Genomic DNA, 22,566 nt, shown 5'->3' on the forward strand with positions numbered 1-22,566 from the left:
ATTCTCTTTCAGACTCTTTTTTTTTTTTTCTTCTTTTTTTTTTTAGACAGAGTCTTGCTCTATCGCCCATGCTGGAGTACAGTGGTACCATCTTTGCTCATTGCAACCTCTGCCTTCGGGGTTCAAGTGATTCTCCTGCGTCAGCATCCCTAGTAGCTGGGATTACAGGCTTGCACCACCACACCCAGCTAATTTTTGTATTTTTAATGGAGACAGGATTTTGCCATGTTGTCCAGACTGGTCTCAAACTCATGATCCCTGGTGATCTGCTCATCTCAGCCTCCCAAAGTGCTGGGATTATAGGCGTGAGCCTCTGCACCCAGCCTATACTTGATATACTCTTGATAGGAATATTTCAAGAATCATTATATGTAATACTTCAAGATTTTTTTTCCTATAAAAAGCCATCCTTAAAAAAGTAGACATATCATTCACTGTCTTTTAAAACACGCAAAAACAATCAGTTTCTTTCCACAACATTTCCAAAACTGGTAAGAAAAACCTAAGCTAGGTACTTCCAACTATTGATACTTCAAAGATTAAGATGTTGGGTGTACACTTTGACTTGCCATTGCTACCACTGTTAGATTGTACAAGTGGACTAAGTCAAGATCTCAGGACTCTTTTTAACTGAAGAAGCAGATATCTTCACGGAAAGACTAACCCAAGATCCAACAGAATAAGAATTAATTACAGAAGATCAAATGAACTAATGAGGGAACTTCTAAACTATTTAAAACCCAGAACAAATGAGGTAACTCTGCTTTTGTAATTGAAGTGAAATATTTAAAATGAATCGCTGATTCTCACTGATCACCAAATTCAGAAACTCTATCCTTCTTCCTTTTTGTAGCAATATAGGTATCTGCAAGGTTTGATAAGAATGCTTTCCTTTTTACCAGAATGTAATAGAATAAAATAATTGTACAACACAGCCTTATTGTGACTGTCATATTTGAGAACAATGCTCACTTAATCAGATACGACAAACTGCTTTTGAGAAACAAAGGATGATTTTCTTGTGGAGCCAGTGAATACTAGACTCTCCCAGGAAACTGCCTAGTATGCGGCTTGCAGTGTCAGAGCTTTATAGGTGTTAAGAAAGGTCACTTCCTGATAAGTCAGGAACTTTAAAAAATTTGCAGCACTTTGAGAAGAAAAAAAAAAATCCCCTAAATTTAGAGCTATGATAGAAAGGGTATCTTGGGCTTAGTTCTCTAGCTTTGGTATAGTAAATAATTAACCTTTTATAAGTCAAATATGTGACTACTTACGAATATATCCATACTGAAGTTAATCATGTGGTGTTTTTCATTGTCCAATTAAATTAAGAGCCATATCAGTTTACATTATTTGCTCTTCTTGATTTGTAAAAAAACTGAAAAAAGGCCTTTATGCTAAATTAATATTCTTACCACTTGTGTAAGTAATAAGGCCAAACCTAGTAAAACTAGCCTTATTTTGTATCCAAGAACATCTTTCTTTTAAATTATTATGGTTACAAGATAGAGACACCTTCAGGAAAAAAATATGAAAGACTTTAAAATATAGCAAAAAGATTACCATGCATTTTCAGTGGAAAATTGCATTGTCTAGAGCACACTGTTCTGGGTTATCTGACTCTATGGGGTTTGTCCTTTTCATTGTATTTGACTATGTTATAACTGTAAAATTTATAGAAAACAAAAAATAACGTGAATGATTATTTGTCATACAAGGCAAATTTCTTGTGTTCAATGGAATGAAATTGATTATAGCTCTGGGGCTATTGACCCATTTTGCCAGTGTTCACATGAGCTTATGTAGGTGTCTATTCTTTGGATTTTCCTGAAAACCAGTTGTAACATCTTACTGGTTTCCTCATTATTTAATGTATTCAAGAAGTTTCTGCCATATGATCATTTAAAAAATAAGAAACAGGTTATGATAAGTAGAAATTACAGTTGAATAAGTAAGAGAAAGATAAATGTACCTCCACAGGTTTAACATAAACTATCTTAAATAAATTTAAAGCATACAATTAAAACTTCATTTTGATGCAACGCAAGCTATGAAATGAGGTAGAGAAGCCATTAAAGAAAAAGCTTATGTGTTACAGTTTTATGTTGGCACCCTTTTATGTGTCTTTATTTCCCATAACACTGGTTGGTATATTGCTCAGATGGTATTTTTACAAGCACTGTTCAGTCTGATGGTTTTATTAATTTAAGTTGGTTAAAAGGCACAAGAGTTGCATTTCTAAAGCAATACAAAAGTTCTGTCACCTAAAAAAAATAATATCTCTGAAATGAGAAATACCAAACCTTGTATATTCACTAGTGTGCCCTTGAAGATAGATTTTTTTTAAATTGACAGTTTTTATCAGCCCATAAAATTTCATATCCTCACCTTGCTTATCAGTGTCATGACAATAATGCATCCAATGATAGTGAAAATCATGTTTATAAGGAAACTTATGCTAACACACCATTTTGCAAAGCAGTATAAGAAAAGCTAGTTTAAAAAAAAAAAGTCAATAAATATTTCATGCAGAAAGGATTCAGTGGTCAGTTAAAATTGAGAAAGAAGAGTCACAATGAAAATTAGCATATGGAAGTTCTGAGCATTTCTACCATTAAAAATCATAACTGTGAAATGAATTAGAAAAACAGTTTTCAAACCTGTGTGAACATTTGCCCCCACATATACCCCTTCATAAGCCATGGAATGACATCCTTCAGAGCAATGGCTGCTGAAGGGGGATGCTATACTATGCCATGACTCATATTTTAGATTGCCAGTTAACTCTCAATAAATCCTCTAAAAGGAAGATATTTTTAATTATAGCAATTAGAAATGTTTATAATAGGAATAAATAGAAATACAGACAAGGACTAGCAGAAATATAACTCACATGTTGCTGCATATAACATTTGTGTACCTGTAAAATATGTTAAAATCCTAACTCTCAAGTTAAGAACAGTATTAGGAGATCAGACCTTTGGGAGGTGATTAGGTTATGAGGGCAAAGCCCTTATGAATGGGATTGGTGCCCTTATAAAAGAGATCTGGAAAATGTACTTTGCCCCTTCCTTTACGATAAGTTATAAGGAGTAGATAGTCTTCTATGAACCAGGATAAAGGCCATCCTCTCTAGATACTGAATCTGCCAGCAACTTACCTTGGATCTCCCAGCCTCCAGAATGATGAAAAATAAAATTGTATAGTTTACTAGCCACCCAGTAGAGGGTACTTTGTTACAGCAGTCCAAAACTACCTAAGACACAGGTAATTCCATCATGTCACTTTTCTATGCACAGAGTGCTTTCATTTTCATAAAAATAAATTGAATTATACAAATTTATTTCTATAACCTCATTAGACTCATGACAAACATATTTCAAGCTGTTTAATATTATTCTAAAACATAATTTCTTATGGCTGTATTATATTCTAATTACAGATGTAACATAATTTTAACAAATCTTATCAATAGATATTTAAGTTGTTTTCAGCTTTTTACTATTGTAAATTCTATCATGGTGTCATCCAAAAGACCAGCAGCGTGGCTAAATAGTAGAAAGGACAGTTTTAGGGGTGATATCAGTTTGCAAACTGGGAAGAGCAGTCTCCAGCTTGTTCCAAAGGTGCTCTCTCCTCAAAGAGGGAAAGAGAAGAGTTGGATTTTATGCACATAATCGTTATGCATATTCAGCAAATTTGGGAGAAAGGCTGTACGTATTTATGAGGGGTGTCAAGTGCATGCATAATGGGCAAACATATATGTAACATGCATCCCATATTTACTTTGGGGTGGGGTTTTGACATTAAAATTGTGGAATTTTGCTGTTTACATCAGTAAGTGAACTATAGGACACAGTTTGTATGCAGTCTCTATAAGCTGGTTGAAACTGGCTTAAGGTCTATAGTTGCTTATCAGGAAAGAATGTAAGACCAGCCTTTTGTCCAATCAGAGTTGTAATAGTCTGTGTTGTAAAATCAAATTAGGAGGAATCTGATAATTTGCTTCATACCTCCTATTGTTAGGGTGTTAGCAAGTGTGGTTTTTGTTGTAGACAGAGGTATTTAGGAAGTTCACGTGCCAGCTAATCACTTAATTCTTGACCTGTAGGCAACTTTTGTTTACTTAACCTTAGGATCCATCTTACTCTATAAAGGGGCATTTACTTTGGTCTCTCAGATCACTGTGGATAGTAAATGCTCTCTGTGAAGTAAATGCTCTAGAAGATCCCTTAAACTCTAATTTGGGCAACTTAACATCATATCAGAATATTCATAGCTGTCACAGAAACCAACAGAATGAAAAAAATATGTATGTGTTTAGAAATATCGATGCCAAACATTTAAGTACTTATGAATGAAAGAAGGATGAGCAAGCTACAATGTAGCTTAACAAACATCTTTTAGGACATCTTGGTAGTCAGACTTAGCATGGCCCCACTAATCCTATGTCCTGGTACTCATGGCCTTTGTGTAATTTCCTCTTAGTGTAGGGCTAGGCATAGTGACTTTCTCCTAACAAACAGAATATTGCAAAAGTGATGAGCTATCATTTCTGAGATTAGATTATTTTAAAAGTATCTCTCTTTCTCCCCTTCTCTACCCCCACACACATACCCCTAACCCCACTGGGAAAAGCAAACTGTCATGTTGTAAGTAACTTATGGAGAGGCACAAATGGCTAGGACCTGATACTTTAGTCAACAATCAGTGGGGACCTGAGGCTTGCCAATGGCCACATGAGTGAGTTTGGAGGCAGATCCTATTCCAGTCTAGCCTTGAGATAGCCTGAGCCCCAACTAGTACCATTATCACATCCTTTTGAGATAGCTGGAGACAGAAAACCACATAACCTGACCTCAGATTCCCAAGCCATATAAATTATGAGATAATAAATATCTTTTGTCTTAAACCTCTCTGTTTACGGGTAATTTGCTATGCAGACATAGATAAATAATACCCTATTTAATTGGTAAAACAGCAAAGACATCATTCTTTTGATAGCTGGTAGACTGTTATAGAGTACTTCACTTCTGGAAGAGTAGCAGCAAAAGAGATTTTCTTGAATTCCTTATCATATTTTTTTCATTTGGCTCAGCTCATTTCCTTCCCAAAAAGGAGGGGACTGTTAAATCAGTGATTTTCCCCTCTTATTGTGCCCTATTAGCTCTTAGAATATTTAAATTGTGCCTTGTCATCCTTTATCCTTTACCATGATAACACATTTATCATTTCCTAGTGGATTATCTTTTTTCAAAAGCTTTAAAAACTACTTTTTAATAATGTTCTTACTACTTTAGTAAAAATCACATTTATCATAGAAAATTTAGAAAAAAAACAGATATGGAAGAAAGGAAAATAAAAATTACCTGGAATTATATTATCCAGAAATCCATTTTTGTGGATGTACATCCTTTAAACAAATATCTTATAATTATTTGGGTGCTCTGGTTTTAAACCATTTAACAATAATAGCAGATATAGCACTTTTTATGTGCCAAGAAGTTTTCTAACTTAATCTTCACAAGGACTTGCAATTATTGTCCCTGTTATGGATAAGTAAACTGAGGTCCAATATATCTGAATTCATACACACCTTTTCTCTCACTGAGCATTAGGGAATAACTTCTTAACTGTCATGAAATATATCTCATTTGTTGGCATTTTGACAAAAGCCTTCTAATGATACACTTTCTCACACTCATAGATTTGGGTAAACGATGAAAGAATATTAGAAAGTCTGAAATAGTTTTAATAACTGCTTTTAAAAATACACACACATACATTTCTTTCATCTCTGCATAAGGCCAGTCCAGAGGTTAGCATTTATCAGAGGTTACTTCGGGGTCAAGCTGCTAGAGAATGACATAGATCATTGTTAATGTCCCATGCCGTGTGATTAGGATGAAAGGGGCCATTCTGAGATATCTACTGACTCCTTCCTCTAACACCTTAGGTTACATCTCCTTATGCTTTATGAGATCTGGAAAACACATGGGCATAATGTCCTTATTAAGTTCAGAGAATAATAGAGAAGCCAGGAGGTGATTTAAAACCTAGGATATAGCATATTAGGAGTTCTGGTATTCATCTCCATTGCCAGACTCAAGAATCAGTAAAATGTCAAATCAAGCTGCATTTTAAAACAGCTGCTACATCTCTGCATTAAATGAAAGTTGCCTAATACAATTACTACACTTTATTCTATATCTTGTGACAAAATACTTAATACATTTGATATTTATATATCGCTTTCTGATTGTAATGTCTTTGCCACCTTGATTCATGGGTAATGCAAGAAAAAATTCACTCTTTATGTTCTAATAAACATTAACAAATATAGAGTATATTACATTAAATAATCACTCATATCACTATAATATAGTATATATTGCAAATGTAGCTATATGTTACTACAGTTTGACTAGTATGAGTATACACTAAATGTCTTTCAAATTTAATCTTTATGAAACAGAAACGTAACTCCCTTGTACACCACTATATCTCCAGTGCCTAGAATAGTCTGTGTGAGGTACATACATTATATTTATACATTTATTTAATAAATGCATATGATTTTATAGTATTAACAAGGAAATGAAATACAAAGAGGATAAGTAACTAATTTAGGTTCACATAGCTAACATTCAGGAGTTGGAATTCAAGATTTCTCCTAAAATAATCCGGCACCACTGTTGACACCAGTGAATGGATAGAAAAAGATCAGAGTGAGAGCTAGTGCTATGGAGCTCACACACATGCTTGGGTCTGTCCTAAAAACATGCCATTAGTCAACACTTTTAGTCCTAGCATTTGAGAAGCGTTGTTATGATCCACATCTCCACCTGCTTGATGACAGGTATATATGTAAAATTATATTACAGGTATTTATGTGGACATACATATATATTAGCATAGATTTTAACTCTGTAAAGAATAGAATTCATGTCCTATTCATATTCATGACTATGGAGCTCACATACCACTTTGTATACATGGAGACCCAGTAAATTTCTGATTAATTGAATTAGTAAAATGCATCATGTTCACTGCACAGCTAATTTATAGAAGTGAATATCCTTTTATTGGACAAGATAGAATATAAGTATGTACGTATAAACATGTATATATGTACTTGTTGATCTAATTTACCACTAACATCGCACCAAAGTCCAAAAAAACCTAAAAGACTATAATGGGACCTTTCTTTCTAAATTTTTATAGGAATGTAACAATTTAAAATCAAACCAGATTATCTAAAGGAATACCTGAGTGGGGTAAAACTGGCCATGATGAGCATAAACCCAAACCATACACAAATGTTGAGGTGTTAAAGGCAACTTGAAAGGCAGATAGCAGGGAAAAAGACAACCAAATAAAATAAAACATAGGACAGGTAACAGGAGCAGCTCAGATAAGTGGTTAGCATTAATGTAAATAGCAGAACATCTCTTTGACTTAATGTCTGTGCATATGTGTATGTGTGCATACAGGTATGTGAGCATACAAATATAGAGGAGGAAATAGTTGGACAGAGAAGCTCACATCCACAGTTGGGAATATTAGCCAAGAGTTATAAGCCCCTCTGCTGTAGCTGTGACATTCAGAAGGACGGCTCCAGTTTGGGATGAAGAGAAACTATAAAACCAGCAAAATGAAGAAGTGCTTCAGTCCCATCAGAAATGAAATATCAGGAAATGTTCCCAAGCACAAAAGTGTAAAGTAGCCATCCTAGCTACTCCAACTTAGATACAGAGCAAGAACTTGGTCAGTGGATCAAGGCAGAAATCATTAACTTAAACTGAAGAAAACAGGGCAAAGGCAGACTTCATTAACTGTTTCATTTTCCCATTTCTCTCTCTTTTTCTTTCAGTATCTTTCTCATCTTTTTCTCTATTTCTTTCTTACCTTCAATATGAAAGTGACATATCTTAAAAGTCAAGGTTACACATGGAAAAACTGTAATATCTTTTTTTTAAAAATGGCCATGGACAACGGATGATCAGAACAATAATCATCCCAGACAATGAAGCCGGGAGAAATTATTGCTGTGGTGCACAAAAGCAAATGCTTATCTTTCAGGCACTCAAAGCAAAAGGGGAACATAATAGAATATATCACTCACAGTAGCTAATAATAAAGAAAACCAAATTATCAGGAAAGAGATATTGTCCTAGGTCTGAAATCTGAGAAGTAACATTGGGGACTTTTTGGAATCACATGTAGTACTGCCTTGGAGGAAAAAAAAAAAAAAAGAAGAAGATATAAACTTTGTATAAATAATGAATCCAGGCCAGGTGCTGTGGCTCACACCTGTAATCCCAGCACTTTGGGAGGTCAAGGTGGGCCTCTTGAGATCAGGAGTTCCAGACCAGCCTGGCCAACATGATGAAACCCTGTCTCTACTAAAAATACAAAAATTAGCCAGGTGTCGTTGCATAGGCCTGTAATCCCAGCTACATGGGAAGCTGAGGCAGAAGAATTGCTTGAACCTGGGAGGTGGAGGTTGCGGTGAGCCAAGATCATGCCACTGCACTCCAGCCTGGGAGACAGAGCGACACTACATCTCAAAAAATAATAAATATGCAAATAAAATAAAATAATGAATTCATAAAGATCAAATAGCAAAATATCAGGAATGCAGGTGAAGACAAGATTTAGAAGACTGAAGGAAATATCAAATGTGTCTATGTGCACTACTGGTGTGGTCACCAGTTGGGCATACTGCCCCCAGTGGATACCTGTATCAAACAGATAAACTGGCCTGGAAGTGCCACCAATATGCTCACCAGCTAGGTGCACCGTTTCTAGGGATTTACTGCCCCGAAGCAGTGCACCAGCCCCCGTGCTCACCACCCAAATATGCCATCCCCAGTGGATCTCCACCCAAACCTAGCAGACCTAGGTGCATCGTTTCCAGGGGGTCTCCATCCCAAAGCTGTAGATCAGTCAACATACTCACCAGGGAGATATGCCACTTCCAGAGGAACTCTGCTATGAGCTGGTTGACTAACCCTGCACCCACCAGCCAAGTGTCTTACTACCAGAGAAGCCATATCCTGATTCAGTGGACTTGCCACACAAACTCCTACAGAGAGGCCACCAAGGAACTAGCAGATGCTGCTGAATTTGACTATAGCTAAATAAACTGTTCAGAGATTACACAACTGCACCCACCTGGAATCAAAGCCAACACACTCTACTTAACTAACAACTTGAGACATATCTGCAGGTGAAAGTCTTTCCCTACAAAAGACACTTTATCAAATCGGAAAAGATGACTGTTCCACCAGATGAACAGATATCAACACAGGGACAAAATAATACATAAAGAAGCAAATAAACATGACAACATGAAAGAAGCACAAAAAAAAATATCCAGTAAATGACCCTAAATAAATAATGATTTATTAATTGTCTGAAAAGAAATTCAAAATAATGACCATATGGAAACTAAGCAAGCTACAAGAGAATATAGAAAGGAAAGTCAATAAAATCAGAAAAAAAAAATCCATAATCTGAAGGAGAAATTCAACAGAGATTGATATCATTAAAAAAAGAACCAAACAGTAATCTTGGAACTGAATAAATCACTAAATTAAATAAAAATACAATTGAAAGCATCAATAGCATAGTAGATAAAACCAAAGAATCTCTGAACTTGAAGACAACTCTTCTGAAACACAGTGAGAAGGAAGAGAAAAACATAAAAAGAATAAAGAACATCTGCATGACTTACAGAAAACTGGTAAACAAAGGCATAGAAAGGTGGAGGAAGTTTGTTTAACAAAATACTAGCTGAAAAGTTCCTGAGTCTTGGGAGAGATTCAGACATCCAGATACCAGAAATACAGAGGATCCCATACAGATTCAACCCAAAGAGGTCATCTCCAAGGCACATTATAATCAAACTGTAAAAAGTTAGAGACAACGAAATAATTATAAAAGCAGCAAGAAAAACACATCAAATCACATATAAATGAATTGATGTTAGACTATTAGCAGGTTTCTCAGCAGAAACCTTGCAGGCTAGGAGACAATGGAATGATATATTCAAAGTGTTTGTGGGGGGGAAGTGGGGGGGAACTTCTGACCAAAAATACTATTCCCAACAAGGGAATCCTTTAGAAAGGAAGAAGAAATAAAGCCTTTCCTAGACAAGCAGAAGCTGAGGAAATGTATTTCCACAAGACAGGCCTTACCCGAAGTGCTTAAGGGAGAGCTTCAACTGAAAGTGAAAGGACAAATAACTATCAATGTGAAAACATATGAAAGGATAAACCTTGCTGGTAGAGGTAAATTCATAAACAGAGTACTCCTATAGTAGTAATATATAAACTTTTAAATCTCCAATATGAAGGTTAAAGTCAGAATGTTTAGTGATTATATCTACAATAAAATTTAAATAATAGACAATATAAAAAGAGCTAAACCAACACAACAAACTTTTAAACTGTGATGTGGGAGAGGAGAAAAGTCTAGAATATTTTTATGTGACCAGAGTTAAGTTGTAATCAGTTTAAAATAGTTTCTTATATTTATTATATTTATGCAAAATCTTAAGTAAGCCCCAATTATAGCTACAAAGACAAAAGTTACAGTAGATATACAATTGAGAGAGAGAAAGGATCAAAATTTATAAGTACAGAAAGCCACCAAACCCAGACAGAAAAAGAGTGAAAAAGAAACAAAGGAGCTACAACCAGAAAACAATTAATAAAATGGCAGGAGTAATTTCTTACCTATAAATAATAACAACCTTGCATGTAAATGTATTAAATTCTCCAATTAAAAGATATAGAGTGGCTGAAAAGATTTTAAAAGACCGAACTATTTTCTGACTACTATTTTCTGACTACAACTCCCTAAACCTGTAAGTGAAACTCATCAATGAAATTGAATGAATGGAAAATGACATTCCATGTAAATGGAAAGTAAATGAGAGCACATATATATATGTGTATACACATATAGATATATGTGTGTGTATATATATATGCATAAAACTACTGCTACTCTCATTTGTATATGTATATGTGTGTGTAGTTTATGTATATTTGTATATGAATAAAACATGATTTATAATATCATGTAAAATAGATTTTATGACCAAAACTGTAGAAAGAGACAAATAAGGTCATTATATTATGATAAAGGGGTCAATTTCAGAAAAGGATATAACAATTGTAAATTGACTTGGAAAGGGGACATCTCCAAACCATATCAGCCATATATAAAAAACCCAGGCTAGCATCATTGTGAATGAAGAAAAGCTGAAAGCTTTTCCCCTAATATCTAGCCAAGACAAAAATGCCCACTTTCACCATTCCATTTAACATTCCATTTAACTGCAAGTCCTAGCCAGATAAATTAGATAAGATAAAAAAAATAAAAATAAAAAGTATTCAGTTTGGAAAGGAGGGAGTCAAACTGTCCCTATTTAGAGATGACATAATTGTAGATATAGAAAACCCTAAAGACCACCAAACAACCTGATAGAATTAATAAACAAATTCAGCAAAGTTGTAGGATGCAAAATCAACACACAAACCAGTAGCATTTCTACATACTAACTGTATGAAAAAGAAATTTTAAAACTCCAATTTATAATAGCCATCAAAAAAAAAAGATATCTAGGAATAAATTTAACCAAGGAAGTAATATATTTCTACACTGGAAACTATAAAACTTTGATAAAATAAATTGTAGAAGATACCAATAAATGGAAAGATGGCTCATGTTCATGGATTGGAACAGTTAATATTACTGAATTGTTAATTCTACCCAAAGCCATCTACAGATTCAGTGTAATCTGTATCATAATACTAATTACATTCTTCATGGAAACAGGGAAAAATGAAACTGGAATTTGTATGCAACAACAAAATACTTGAGGTAGGCAAAACAACCTTAAGAAAGAAAAACAAAGAAGAAGAAGAAAGCTTCTTCAGGGATCACAGAACCTGACTTCAAAATATATTACAAAACTATAAAAACCAAAATAGCATGACATTAATGTAAAAACAGATAAATAGACATATTGAACAGAATAGAGAATCCAGAAATTAAACTCTGCATCTACAGCTAAGTGATTTTCAACAAAGTTTCCAAGAACACACATGGGGGAAAGGACAGTCTCTTTATTAAATGGTGCTTGGAAAACTAGATATCCATATGCAGAAGAATGAAACTGGATCCCTATCTTTCACCATATAAAAATAAACTCAAAATGGATTAAAGGCTTAAATGTTAACCCAAATCTATTAAACTAATAGAGTAAAACATAGGAGAAACACTTCATAATATTAAACTAAGAATTATTTTAATAAAACTCCCCAAACACAAGCAATTAAAAGCAATAATAAACAAATGGGATTACCTCAAACTAAAAAGCTTCTGCAGAGTAAAGGAAACAATAAACAAAGTGAAAAGACAACCTAGATAATGCTAGATAATGGGAGAAAATATTTGCAAACTACACTTCTGACAAGAAGTAACATGCAGATATTTAAGGAACTCAAACAATTCAATAACAAAAAAAAGTCTGATTTTAAAATTGGCAAAAGGACTTTATAGACATTCCCCAAAAGAAGACATATAAATGAATAACACACATATGAAAACATGTTCAACATCACTAATCATTAGAAAATGCAAGTCAAAACTGCAATGATACATCACCTTATTCCAGTGAGAATGGCTGTTGTCAATGTCTCTACTAAAAATACAAAAATTTGCTGGGTGTGGTGGTGTCCATCTGTAATTCCAACTTCTTGGAAGTCTGAGGCAGGACAATAATTTAAATCCAGTAGGTAGAGATTGCAGTGAGCCAGGAAAATGCCAGGCACTCCAGCCTGAGTGACAGAGTGAGACTCTGTTAAAAAAAAAAAAAAAAAAAAAAAAAAAAGACGATAAAGATTAGCAAGAATGTGGGTGAAAGGAACATTTACACACTTTTGGTGGGAATGTAAATTAGTAGAGCCATCATGAGAAACAGTATGAAGATTCCTCAAAAAAATTAAATTATAACTACCATGTGATCCAGCTACCCCACTACTGGAAATATATTCAAAAGAAATAAAATCAGTACGTCAACTACATACTTTCACTCCCATATTTATTGTAGCACTATTGACAATAGCCAAGATATGAAATCAACCTTTGTCCATCAATGGATGAACTGATAAAGAAAATGTAGTGTACATATATACACAATGGGATGCTATTCAGTCATTTAACAAAATGAAATTTTGTCATTTGTGACAACATGAATGAACCTGGAAGACATTATGTTAACTGAAATACGTTAAGAAAAGAAATAGAAATACTGCAGGATCTTACTCATATGTGGAATTTTAAAGGCTGATCTCATAGAAGCAGAGATCAGTGGTTTCCAGAGACTGGGGGAGAGGTTCAGGGAAAGAAATTGGTGAACATGTACAAAGTTATAGTTACATAGGATGAATAAGTTCTCATGTCCTATCATACATTGCTTGACTCTAGTTAACAATAAGGAATCCAATATTTCAAAATGGTTAGAAGGGAGAATTTTGTATATTTTTACTACAAAGAAATGATAAACACTTGCACTTGCAGTGATGGATATGCTAATTACCCTGATTTCATCATTTCACAAGGTATAAATGTATCAAAACATCACATGGTACTACACAAATATGTACAATTCTTATGTGCTAATTAAAATTGTTTAAAATGACTAAAGAAGATAGGCAGAAATAAGTAGTCACACAAAAAGGAAGCACAAATAAGTTAAAAGCACAGAATCATTTGCACAATTTACTTGAATATGACAGCATGTAAAAAATGACATGAAATCCCATTGGCCAATATCTGTCAGGGAAAATGCCTACATTTTCCTAGGAATGTATCCATTATTTTCACATAGGTTTCCTTGACAGAATAATTAGTAGTAAGAACTCTTATTTTAATGTGATAGCTACTGAATTAAAAATTTAAGCTATTTTATATACATTTATTATGTTATCTTTTAATGTTACTTAAAAAAAGAAAGTGTTCCATTTCTAAATGCCAGTTTACTACATAGAGTTGATCTTTTGCTCATTTGAAGGTATAGGAAAAACAATGTATGTTTTGGAATTAGATAAATCTGATTTTGAATTCAACCTCTTTTGCCATAACCTATTGACTATTTGACCTTAAGCAAGTCAGTCAGTCACTTGGCACTTGACCTTTTTAAAATATCTGATATGGAGTAAATAGTTTCTATACTTCTAAGTAGTTGTTGACTACATGCTATGGTTTAACTATTTGTCACCTCCAAAACTCATGTAGGAGCTTAATCCTCAATGTGGCAGTATTGAGAGGTGGGGCCTTTAAGAGGTGATTTGGTCAGGAGGCTCTGCCTCATGAATGAATTTATCCATTCATGAATGAATAGATTAATGAATTGATGGGTTACTGGATTAATGGAGTGGGACTTGTGGCTTCATGAGAAAAGGGGGGAGCCTTGAGTTAGCACCTTAGAATGCACAGTCCCCTGACCATGTGATGCCCTGTGCCACTTTAGGACTATGAAGAGGATCCCAATCACCAAGAAGACTCTTAGCAGATGTGGTCCCTCAACCTGGATGTCTCAGCTTCCATAACTATAAGAAACAAATTCCTTTTCTTTATAAATTACTCAGTTCCAGCTATTCTATTATAAACAACCAAAAAATGCACTAATAGAACTATTAATTGAGGTTCTATATATAATGTCTCCAGCAAGTTTTTAATCATATATCTGATAAGTAGTGGGTCTATCCTCTGCTCTGCTCAGATGGAGATATCCTATATCTTACATGGGTAAATGAAATATATACATGCCAGAGAGTAGTAAGGAAATCTTCCAAGGAAAGAATTTTCTAATATTTATACAATGAAAGCAATCTTAATAAAATAATCCTATATTACCATTCTTAGATTGTTTTTCATTCAACAGTTCCACCCTTAAATACCTTATTCAAGATGAAAAGCATAATGCCAGGTAACACATGTATTAAAATAAATTGTATATATGTTTCCTCATCAGCGTAACGGAGCACAGACATTGGTAACTAAATATAAGTGTTAGTCAAATTCTGAGAAAAACATTATGAGATTGTTGAAAGGTGAGCCAATGAGATATTTCACAGTCCTTCTACTAAGGGTAAAAATATAAATCTGAAGGTTGCTAATCAGCCATATATTTCAATATTCTGCATATTACTAAATATATGCAGCACAGTAGTGAGTTTTTGCCTTTCATGAAATACCATTTCCTCTTAAAAAAGGTTTCAGTGGTCACATTTTATCCTAAGAAACACATAAGGTCTAGGATTCTTCAGTACAAAATAAGCAATATTTGTATCTCTGCACGTTGAGCTTCAGTTTTCCCAAATCAAATTGAAAGTCTGATCTCTCCTTTTCTAATAAATACAAATCAAATTTAGTTATTCTCTTATTCTTGCTCTACCACCTGAGACCCACCAGTTTTCAGAGTTATTTTTAAAAATTTTTCATTAAAACAAATCTGTGTAATATGGCAACCATGCTTGTTTAGTTCTATAAAATTATTTTAAGGTTTTCCCTGATGTATTTTGTTAAACAGAAAATATTTCAATATTATGGCTAACCTCAAGGTACTAGCAAAAATGTTTCTTCTAATCCTTTATGGAAGTTTTTCAAAAGTTCAAAAAGCTGTGTGTCTCATAATATTTGTAATAATTTCCTGACCCAGCATAAGGCTCTCCAGTGAGCCAAAGTGGGCCACAGAAAAGTCATCTCTCTGGTTCACTTCTAATAAGTTTCCCATGGTTCCCAAGAATTGTGTAAGGTTGTGTAAGTCTAGAATCCAGTTGATAGTTCAGAGATTGGTTGGCCTGGAGTAGAAGTATTCTTAGTGATGACAATGAAGTACTGAAATGGAAACAACAGTGCATTCTATGTTATGCCACACAAACCTATTTCACTACATCAATAAAAACTTAAATTCTAATGGAAAATCAAAATGATAATATTAGCCATCCATATGTTCAACAAACCTTTATTGAGCATTATAATATGCCAGGCCCTATTTTATTCACTAGGGAACATCAATAAGGAAATTAAAGAAAAGTCTTCATTTTTAAGGAGCTTACATTCTGATTAAAAAAAAGACAGTTATAAACCAGGACCAACTTATCTGTTAGGCACAGAGCATAAGGTTTGTAACACCTTAAGGGTCTCACAAAAAAAATATTTTAATTTTGCTGTCTTTTAAAATCAAAATCAAAATTATAAATATTGTAATAATACATCTATGTGAGATTATATTTGTCTTTATATCAATGTAGGTAGAAAACATAATTCAAAATATTTTTCATGGCAGAAAAGGCCCAGGGAAGTCATATTGTGGACTTGTAAAAGGCACAATGAATGAATAATTTATGGGTATATATTAGGTGATAAGCTCTGTGGAGGAAGAAAAGGAAGTGTGACAGACTGTCAGGTAAGGTTGTTTGTAATTTTAAGTAGAGTGTTAGAGAAAGCATCGCTGGGAAGCAACATTTGTGCAAATGGTGGAAGGAGGTTAGGTAAACAGCCATGCAGATCTCTGGGTGAAGAGAATTCTAGAAGCAGATGCAAAGCCTGGAGATAGAAGGAGCAACAAGAAGACCATTATGGCTACAGAAGAGTGATCTCTGGGGTGAAGAGCTAAAGGTGAGGTCATAAGAGTCAGGGATCAGATGTGTAGGGTGAACTTTGTAGGCCACTTCAACGTTATTCTGAGTGAGATAGGGAGCAACTGGAAGATTTGGGGGAAGGTCCCTGTTATGGGTTGAATTGTGTACCCCAAAAAGTTATGTTGGGCTGGTGTGGTGGCACACACTTATAATCCCAGCACTTTGGGAGGCTAAGGTGGGCGAGTCACCTGAGGTCAGGAGTTGGAGATCAGCCTGGCCAAAATGGCAAAACCTTGTCTCTACAAAAATACAAAAATTACCAGGGCATGATGGCAGGTGCCTGTAATTCAGCTACTTGGGAGGCTGAGGCAAAAAAATCCCTGGAACCCAGGAGGCGGAGGTTGCAGTGAGCCAAGATCTTGCCATTGCACTCCAGCCTGGGCCATAGAGGGAGAATCCATCTCAAAAAAAAAAAAAAAAAAAAAAAAAAGTTATATTGATGCCCTAACTCCTGATACCAGTAAATATGGCTTATTTAGAAATGGGGTCTTTGCAGATGTAATCAGATTAAAATGAGATCACTAGGGTGGGCCCTAATCCCAAATGACTGGCATCCTTATAGGAAAAGGAAAATGATGTGTGGAGACAAAGATGCATAGGAAGAACATCATGTGATGGCAAAAGCAGAGATTCCAGTGATGCAGCTGCAAGAAATGGCACACCAGGGATTGATGGCCATCGCCAGAAGCTGGGAAGAGGCAAGGAGGGACTGGAGCATGGCCCTGCTAACACCTTGATTTTGAACTTCTAACCTCAAGAACTGACACAAGTTTACATTGTTTTAAGTGTTGTGGTCTATAGTGCTTTGTTATGGAAGCCCTGGAAACTAACACAGTGATTTTGTTCTAATAGTATCTCTATGGCTGAATGTTGAGGATAAACTATAGCTAGGTCAAGGATGGGAATAGGAGGCTAACTTTGATCAAGTGTCCTAGGAGGCAGATTTTTAGGGAATTGCAAATAAAAGGCTTATCCAGGAATGCTCTTAGGAGCAAGATGGGGGCAGGTGTTGCAGGGTGTGAGGAATGAGGAACTCTGTATTGGGACAAGAGAGAAATGGGGCTGCAAAGAAGAGGCAAAGAGTCCTCAGGCACTCGAATGGAGAAAGAAGAGGAGTGGTGAATCTGGGATAGCCTTTCCTAGTCATCATCTACCTGTGAGCAGTGGGCCTACTCTAAGTAACCCTGCGTAGTATAGGTGTTGAATGTGGGCTAACCCAGGTGAGCAGATATAACATTGAGCAAGACAGCTTCCTTCAGCAAACAGAAGGAAATACTCAAGGAAATCATCTGTGAGTAGCTACATTCCTCAAGCCACAGAAATGAGTACTTTCATCCTGAGGAATATGTGAGCTGTTCACAGCATCCTTGAAACAGGACATTTCACCTATAGAGGAGAGATTCAAATAGCAGAAGAAAATAGAGATGTTAGAGTGCACAGTATTCTGTGTGTATGAATGTTGTAGTTTTGTGTTTACATGTCCCAGCAAGTATCTTCCATTTGTATAGCCCTCTAAATGTTCAACATACAGTACTGAATTTGTTGGCAACAATAACCCTGTGATGTAGGTAAGGACAGATATTTTAATATGACTATTTTACTGATAAAGAATATAAAGCTCAGAAATACTGAGTTACTTGACCAATAACAGAATTAGTTTGCGGTAGAAATGGGACTGAAAACATGGTTCTCTGAATCCATGTCTTGATCTCTTTGTGTCAGATCCTTATGTGGCAGTGGTTAGGATACACACTTCTGCATATTCTTTTACACTATCACTATTTATAAATCAAAAAGGGAGTGGATAGGAAGAAGTGAATATCTGTTTGTTAACCTTATGTCAATTTCATCCTGGACCTAAACCCAGGCTCCATTTGTCAACCCCTCTGACATTTAGGTGTAGCCATATGACTGAGTGATTGTGAATGGAAGTGATAAGGATCATCCAGGCCCATTAAAAATGCTAGGAAAATCATTGCTTTTTCTTTTTCCCATGGGCTGCCTAGCTCAGCCTTGAAAGCCATGTGTTTAGATGAAGAAATCTTCATCAGCCTGGACCTCTGAATGTCTGAAAAGAACAAAGACACATATTATGACTCCACTCCAGTTTGCAGTTCTGATCCAGGATTCTCTCAACCATTAGAAAAGTCAGAAAAACAATATGTATGTAATTGTGTGGGATATTACAGTACAGATTTGGAATTTTATTTCATGGTACTTTACATAAGCATAACCAATGTATCTTATTTAAGACTAATATTGAATAACTTAACTCAGGAATATAGAAAGCTGTTGGCATATGCATGTTCAATCTTTTGACCATTCAGTGAGATAAACTGAGAGAATACTGTTTGTTATTTTCCTCATCGTTAAATCTCTGAGCGGCAACATGGACTAATATAAATAAATACATAAATAAGTATATATATGAATAAATGAATAAATAAATGCTTCTGGTTTGCATCATTCTAACTAAAAAGATGCCAGAGAAAAAAGCAGTATTTCTGTGTTCTCATGCTCATGAGCGAAGATGTTCTCTTTCTAGGTCCACATGGGGGTGTAGTTGTAAGACCAGAAATTTCCCAGCATCATGCCCCACTCCCATCTCTCTCCATCCAGGAGATTTAACAGTTTTTGTTGGAATTTTGTGGGCACAGAAAGAAACTAAGAGTCAATCACTCCAGCAGAAGTTCTAAGGAACTCCTTTCATTAGCCTGGGGTCTTAGAGAAGGTGGGGGTTCCTCCAGGTTAAAAGTCCCCTTCTTCCACACCCCTTAGAACTCCATGTTTGGTTCCCCTTCCACGAACACTCCCTTGGTGGAAGCCATCATTTTCTCTCCTGGATTTCCCCTCCGGAGTCCCCTTCTACCCTCTCTCATGGAAGCCTGTCTTCTCCTCCTAAACTCCATCTCTCTCTATTCCCTAACACTCTCCTGGAAGCTGCTTTCCTCTCCTGGATTCCATCTTTCTGGATTCTCCCATTCAGTGTGAGAGTTGGCTGTTTCTTTCTCTCTCCTTCGCCTGTTTCTCTCTCTCTTTAAATAAATCAATTTCTACAAGCATTTTTGAGTTGGCATTTCCTGCACACTGCACTGTGGTCCCCTCTTTTCATTCTTGAGAAGGCAGGAGACCCTGGAGAAACATCCTCTCAGGGGAGCTGAGGAAACTCTGAACCTCTAAACCCCAATATTACATTTGGTGAGCCAACCAGAAGAGGGGTACACCAGAAGATGGGTACAGTCAGAAGAGGGGTAAAGCCAGGAGAGGGTTACAGCTGGAGAAGACTTCAAAATCATGAGTAAAATGGGCCCCATTTTGTCCTGTCTCTCTCTCTCTCTCTTTTTTTAATGCATTTTAGGTTTCGGGGTACATGTGAAGGACATGAAAGACTGTTGTATAGGTACACACATGGCAGCATGGTTTGCTGCCTTCCTTCCCCTCACCTGTATCTGTCATTTCTCCCCATGCTATCTCTTCCTACCTCCCCACCCCGTCCCCCCCATTTTCCCCCAATGGACTACAGTGTGTAGTGCTCCCCTCCCTGTGTCCATGTGTTCGCATTGTTCAACACCCACCTATGAGTGAGAACATGTGGTGTTTGATTTTCTGCTCTTGTATCAGTTTGCTGAGAATGATGGTTTCCAGGTTCATCCATGTCCCTACAAAGGACATGAACTCATCATTTTTGATGGCTGCGCAATATTCCATGGTGTATATGTACCACATTTGCCCTATCCAGTCTATCATCGATGGGCATTTGGGTTGGTTCCAGGTCTTTGCTATTGTAAACAGTGCTGCAATGAACATTCGTGTGCATGTGTCCTTATAGTAGAATGATTTATAATCCTTTGGATATAAACCCAGTAACGGGATTGCTGGGTCAAATGGGATTTCTATTTTTAGGTCATTGAGGAATCGCCACACTGTCTTCCACAATGGTTGAATTAACTTACACTCCCACCAACAGTGTAAAACTGTTCCTATTTCTCCACATCTTCTCCAGCATCTGTTGTCTCCAGATTTTTTAATGATCACCATTCTAATTGGTGTGAGATGGTATCTCAATGTGGTTTTGATTTGCATTTCTCTAATGACCAGTGATGATGAGCATTTTTTCATATGTTTGTTGGCCTCCTGTATGTCTTCTTTTGTAAAGTGTCTGTTCATATTCTTTGCCCATTTTTGAATGGGCTTGTTCATTTTTTTTCTTGTAGATCTGTTTTAGTTCTTTGTAAATTCTGGATATCAGCCCCTTGTCAGATGGGTAGACTGCAAAATTTTTTTCCCATTCTGTTGGTTGCCAATTCACTCTATTTGTTTCTTTTGCTGTGCAGAAGCTGTGGAGTTTGATTAGGTCCCATTTGTCTATTTTGGCTTTTGTTGCCATTGCTTATGGCGTTTTGGTCATGAAGTCCTTGCCTATGCCTATGTCCTGAATGGTTTTGCCTAGATTTTCTTCTAGGGTTTTTATGGTGTTAGGTCTGATGTTTAAGTCTTTAATCCATCTGGAGTTAATTTTGGTGTAAGGTGTCAGGAAGGGGTCCTGTTTCTGCTTTCTGCATATGGCTAGCCAGTATTCCCAACACCATTTATTAAACAGGGAGTCCTTTCCCCATTGCTTGTTTTTGTCAGGATTGTTGAAGATCCCATGGTTGTAGATATGTTGTATTTCCTCTGAGGCCTCTCTTTTGTTCCGTTGGTCTATATCTCTGTTTTGGTACCAGTACCATGCTGTTTTGATTACTGTAGCCTTGTAGTATAGTTTGAAGTCCCGTAGTGTGATGCCTCCTGCTTTATTCTTTTTGTGTAGAATTGACTTGGCTATGTGGGCTCTCTTTTGGTTCCATATGTAGTTTAAGGTGTTTTTTTCCAGTTCTGTGAAGAAGGTCATTGGTAGCTTGATGGGAATGGTGTTGAATCTGCAAATTACTTTGGGCAGTATGGCCAATTTCACGATGTTGATTCTTCCTAACCATGAACATGGAATGTTTCTCCATCTGTTTGTATCCTCTCTTATTTTGTTGAGCAGTGGCTTGTAGTTCTCCTTGAAGAGGTCCTTTACGTTCCTTGTTAGTTGTATTCCTAGGTATTTTATTGTCTTTGTAGCAATTGTGAATGGAAGTTGGGTCTTGATTTGGCTGTGTTTAAGTCTGCTACTGGTGTATAGGAATGCTTGTGATTTTTACATGTTGGTTTTGTATCCTGAGACTTTGCTGAAGTTGTTTATCAGTTTCAGGAGATTTTGGGCTGAGACAATGGGGTCTTCTAGATATACAATCATGTCATCTGCAAATAGAGACAATTTAATTTCCTTCTTTCCTATTTGAATATCCTTTATTTCTTTTTCTTGCCTGATTGCTCTGGCTAGAACTTCCAGTACTACATTGAATAGGAGTGGTGAGAGAGGGCATCCTTGTCTAGTGCCAGATTTCAAAGGGAATGCTTCCAGTTTTTGCCCATTCAGTATGATATTGGCTGTTGGTTTGTCATAAATAGCTTTTATTATTTTGAGATACGTTCCATCAATACCAATTTTATTGAGGATTTTTAGCATAGAGGGCTGTTGAATTTTGTCAAAGGCCTTCTCTGCATCAATTGAGATAATCACGTGGTTTTTATCTTTGGTTCTGTTTATGTGATGAATTACGTTTATGGACTTGCGTATGTTGAACCAGCCTTGCATCCCTGGGATGAATCCTACTGGATCATGGTGGATAAGCTTTTTGATATGCTGTTGCAATCGGCTTGCCAGTATTTTATTGAAGATTTTTGCATCTATGTTCATCATGGTTATTGGCCTGAAGTTTTCTTTTCTTGTTGAGTCTCTGTCGGGTTTTGGTAT

The sequence above is a fragment of the Saimiri boliviensis genome, chromosome 3, assembly GCF_048565385.1.
Source record: "Saimiri boliviensis isolate mSaiBol1 chromosome 3, mSaiBol1.pri, whole genome shotgun sequence".
Lineage (NCBI taxonomy): Eukaryota > Metazoa > Chordata > Mammalia > Primates > Cebidae > Saimiri > Saimiri boliviensis.